The following is a 5430-nucleotide window of genomic DNA, read 5'->3' on the forward strand; positions in this document are numbered from 1 at the left end:
ACCACACACACAGTAGCCGCCATATCTCCCATAGGGTGGGGGAAACTGTGCTGTATATATACACACTACTGTATATTATATACACTTAACATTTACATTTATTGGCTCAACATACAGTAGATACATCCCTTTTGCACATGAATATATTGTATTCTATTTGTATCCGTATTTACATATTACCCAACTGTACCCTGTGTATTCGATTAGTGCTATAGAGTTTTTTTAGTTTAACTACATAATGTTCCTGTTGCGTTTCTAAGCGTTAACTTATGAAGGCACTTATCTTACATTTTGTGTCCCTGCATTCAATATGGGGAGTGTAAAAGAGGAGTTAGAACATAGTTGCATGATGCATTCATAATAATGCATTAAATTATATCGGCGTGTATAATTTTTTTCACCTTGTTCTAACTTTTTTTTAAACTGCCAGGTCTAGGATGGTGTAAAATTCCCTTATTAACAATCTGTGCCATGTCTAAAAAACCTCGTTCTTACATTATGAAGCTGCAAACAGAAAATGCAGCTGCAGTGTATCAAAATAACATTATATTTGCATTTATACATCTCTCTTAAAGGCTTTAACATGGTCACGCTGTACTTAATTTAGTACTGTAGTTCACACACCTCGAACAGGAAGGTGAACAAATCAAATATATTCTTCCTAATTTGCTGATCGCCTGGCAGTAAAGTTTAAGCAGCAAGTCCGTTTCCTGTCTCTGGTGTGCAAACCCAAACAGAGACCTTTGTTTATAGAACAATACAATTGAAAGGGTAACTTTCGGGAAAAGCCTTTGTGACGTTCAATTGTTAAACAGAGTTGATTGATTTCATTACATCTACAGAAAAAAATATGTAAGTGCATTTCAGTTGTATTTAGTTTTAAATTTAGTTCATATTCTACCTCTTGCTTAATACCATGGGCAATACACTATGTTGCAATTGTGGTATATTTTCTATTGCAGATGATTTGCTGTGCTAAATGGAACTGGCTCAGCATTTAGTTTAGAAGTTGTGTCTATTAGCTCTGTAACAGTTCAACATGAAACCATATGCAGACTGAAGCCCTAGTCTGAAAATGGTAAGAAATTGTTGAATGTCCATTTTGGAATAACACACCTGATCAGGCGTTAACTGCCATTGGCTTCAATGGCAGTTAACACTGGATAAGGTTAGTGAATCACCCCCAAAAGTGTGATTTCTATGTAAACAGACAGTGACACGTTTTGAGTTAAAATCATGTTAGGTTTTGCTCAAAAACAAAAGTCCCAGCACAATTCTCAGAAATTTTTCACAGAAAAAACTATAGAAATATTTGACTTTTATTTGCAAAAAAGGGCTAAATCTAAATATTTTTAACACGGAAAGGATTTTTTGGTCTCTACTATATATTATTTTTGATTTAATGGTTATTGTGGTTTATGCATTTGCATTTCATACAATATAAATGTATCTCTATACATGTCCGTGTATTTTTTTTATATAGGGCCAACAGTCTCCAGGGGATAAACAATGGGTTTTTCAATACATAAAGTGCAACAAAAATAAAAGTACGTCAGGAAGGCAATTGCTGACCCAGAGAGCTTGCAATCTAAGTAGCTTCCAAAGTAGCTTCCTTTGTGTGAGCAGTTCTCTCTGTTGACATTAAACAGCTGCACTGTACACATCTGCTGCTCCACTCATATCTCAGGCAAATGACATCAACATATGTGAAGCCCAAGGCTCACACTGGAATCCCATGGTGGGTGAAACAGTCTGTCATCTGAATTGTCAGTGATGGGATGATGGTGGATAGCATCATAGAAAAATTAGATCTTCTGTATAATAATTCAGTCCCTCCAGACTTCTCTGTGAAGGGAGAACAGAAAATGTAAACAATCTTAAAAAAACATTCAAGTTTTTCTTCCTTTACAGTTCTCATCAGAAATCATCAAGAACAAAAAAAAGGGATTTAGTGACACAGACTACAGCCATATTATTTCTACATAAAGGAGCGGCAGCCACTGTAAAAGTGGTCAGAAGGTGTGTGTACTAGTTGATACGGATGCGCTGCCACAACAGGAAAAGTCAAGGATCACAGAGGAAAGTGTAAGAACTAAACAAAACGTAGGCGGTTATTCATTAGGCTGAGATTGTGCCGATTGGGTAAATATTGCACAGGAATTCCCATTGACTGTAAAGGGAGTTTATGTGCGATTAGAGAAGCAAAACATGTCTTCAAATGAAGTTCAGGATTTTTTTCTGAAATGTTGGTTTTTCTTAACATTTTCCCAAACTGTCAAACTGCTCAAATTTTGCCAAGTTCACCAGAATTGTGTCACGTTTTGCCAGAATTGTCCTTGTGATGCAAATGGCAGTACTGTACATAAAGGGTCACGGGACATATTGTTAGGGTCATATGATCTGCACATTGCCACATTTGCAGTGAAAAAAAAGGGCACATTTTTCCTGGTTTGCAAATGATCACATTAGTGGACTGTTGCAGTTTAAGGAATACCACCTGTCAGCCTGTTGTATGTATAACTTTAAGCCTGTGCTCAGCTACATTATATTACTTTATTCTTGTATACTGTAGCTTTTAACATGTACACCGTACTGTACAAAATGAGATACAAATTGACTGAACAAGATTGTACAAGGTCAATACAAGTGAGACTGTTCACAGGTATTTTAGCAGTAGAAATGTGTGAATCTGTCAAAAATGTATTCGCAACATTGTAAGTATTTTTTGTGTGTGCGAAATATCACCAGACAGTGTGCGAAACATGATGATGCTGCCCTGTTTATACTATAGTCTCAGCAATTCTAGGGAATTTAGCAAATTGGCATACAGTATAAAACGAAATTGCAATGCCAAATCGCTTGCAAACCTTCAAAAAGGGCACCTTTCGCATAGTTTGTGACCTAATGCAAAGTTATTGCACATTTCTAGTTCACAGATCTCTTCCCACATGGAATATAAATTAATATTAGGAAGCATGTAAGTAATTGGCTATTAAACTAAATAGGACTCTCTCTAAAAAAAAAGCGAAACTGTCCGATTTTGTGACATTTTTCACAACCTAAAATGGGTACATTTTGCCTGGTTTCGCAAACTTAGATGAAAAAGTTGAACATCTCTAGTGAGTGCTATTGACATAAATGGAACCAATAGCAGGACGAGTCCCACATCACCCAAATCAGAGCATGACATGTAAAGTACACTAAAATACTATAGAGAAAATATAAATAACAATATAATATTGTAACACATAGTGCCCTTAAAATAAATATTTGTTTTTGTTACAACAAACAGCATACATTCCAAATGCACTGTTATATGAGAATTCATTTTAAATGTTACTAAATGAAACATTATTCCTTTCAATTTAATTCAATGAGTTTCCAAAACAGGATAAAATAACAAAGGAGGAAGAAAAAAGGAGTAGTGTACAGCAGGGGTGAGCAAACTTTTTATGCCGAGCCCCCCTTTTCATCCATAAAATTTCTCGGGCCCCCCCTGCCTGATGTAATCAAAATCACATTGAAAAAAAAACCCAAAAAACCCTTTATTAAACGGTATACAATATAAATCCAAATATGTCTAAATACTTACATATTTCTACATCTCGCGCTTGCAAAATTAAGCTGTGTCCACGCTGCCGCTGAGAGAGGTGACATCACCAACTCTCCAAGCATGAGCACAGGGTGTCCTGCATAATTTTGCAAGCGTGGATCGGGGCTATTTTTGTGTGTGTTTGTGTGTGGCTGCGTGTGTGCATTGACTGCTGCTGAGCACACTTCAAAGTCAATTTTGTTTGTCTCCCCAAGCGCCAAGCTTGGGAGAGCGTACGTGCACAAAGGCAATACTTTGGGGGAGCATTCATCCACCTCTTTGCTACCTCCCTTCCCTCTCCACCCCCCCCTTTTTTTTTCCTTCCCCTCCCTGCTCTTTGTCTTGCTATCCCCATTGTCATTCACACTCCTACTATTTTTTTATTATTATTATTTATTATTTATTATTATTTTTTTTCCGTTTTCAATGTTGTGTTTTCACTTATGTTTTACATTATTTCTGTCCATTCATAGTATGATTGATATATTGGCAGCCTACCCTTTCACTTGCAGATTATCGCAGTGAAGCAGGTTGCCAGCGGAGGAGAGCAGGAACACAGCGCTATTGCAGAGCAGACACCGGGAGGGGCGTTTGACTTCACCGTGCTCGGGCGTGCTCCTCCCCGTACCTCCGAAGTCCCTGCGCGTGCGCTCACACACCATCACGTGGCCGCCACCTGCACTAACCTGTTCAGCCACCCGCACACATCTTCGGCTGCCCGCCCGTGCACATCTTCTTGGCCGCCCCTCGCGCACAGCTTTTTCGTCCTCCCGCACACAGCGTCTGCCGGCCCGCGCACCCAGTTTTCGCCGCACGCCACCTGCGCCCCCCTAAATAATCTTGCGCCTCATTGCCCCCCCCAGTTTGCGCACCACTGCATTACAACACACACTCTCTCTCTCTCAATCAATCACCACATACACACACACACACTCACACTCACCACATACACTCCATCAATCACCACACACACACTCAATCCCCCCCCCCCCACACACACACACAATCCCCACACAAACACACACTCAACCCCCCCCACACACACACACTAAATCCCCCCCCACACACAATCCCCACAAACTCAATCCCCACACACACACACAATCCCCCCCCCCCCCACACACACACACACACAATACCCCCCCCCACACACACAATCCCCCCCACACACACACACTCAATCCCCACACACACACACAATCCTCCACCACACACACACACACAATCCCCCCCCCCACACACACACAATACACCCCCACACACACACAATCCCCCCCCCCCCACACACACACACACACACACTCAATCCCCCCACACACACACACTTGATCAGTCCACAATTTCACCTGGGGGGGGCAACATGTTCCGGTCCCCCAACCCCCCATGCTGCTAAAAACTGGTGCGGGAAGCAGACAGGAAGAGAAGGAGGGGCTGTCTGTGTGCAGAGGGAAGCCCCGCCCCCTCTGCAAGACACAGACACATAGAAGCAGCAGCACTGAGCTTCTGGCTGCCAGTGCACAGCTCTGCCCGCCCCCAGGTTTCCCTGCAAGCAGCCCGCGCCCCCCCCTACATAATCGTGCGCCCCCCCAAGGGGGCGCGCCCCACAGTTTGCTCACCGCTGGTGTACAGTATGTAGTGTGATGCCCTACCCCTTTGTTATTTTACCACATGAAAGAAAGCACTAACACAGGGCTACCTACATTTCTTTGCCAAAACAGATCAGCAACTGAACTGTGTACCATTAATATTTCTCTAGAGCGAAATAAAAAACCTGTAGCATTTAACACTGACATATGTACTTGAGATTGATAGGAAACATAAATTAGATTTATAAAATA

General features: G+C 41.3%; 1 long non-coding RNA gene across 1 annotated transcript; it reads right to left on the reverse strand.

Annotated features, from left to right (window-relative positions):
* Positions 1-1303: 1303 nt before the first annotated feature.
* LOC142494416 (uncharacterized) lies at positions 1304-4531 on the reverse strand. Its single transcript, XR_012801425.1, has 2 exons — positions 4279-4531; positions 1304-1845 (listed from the first exon to the last, which is right to left on the reverse strand). It is a non-coding gene; the product is annotated as an uncharacterized LOC142494416 (long non-coding RNA).
* Between the last annotated feature and the right edge of the window lie 899 nt (positions 4532-5430).

The sequence above is a fragment of the Ascaphus truei genome, chromosome 5 (genome assembly GCF_040206685.1).
Source record: "Ascaphus truei isolate aAscTru1 chromosome 5, aAscTru1.hap1, whole genome shotgun sequence".
NCBI classification, from domain to species: Eukaryota; Metazoa; Chordata; class Amphibia; order Anura; family Ascaphidae; genus Ascaphus; species Ascaphus truei.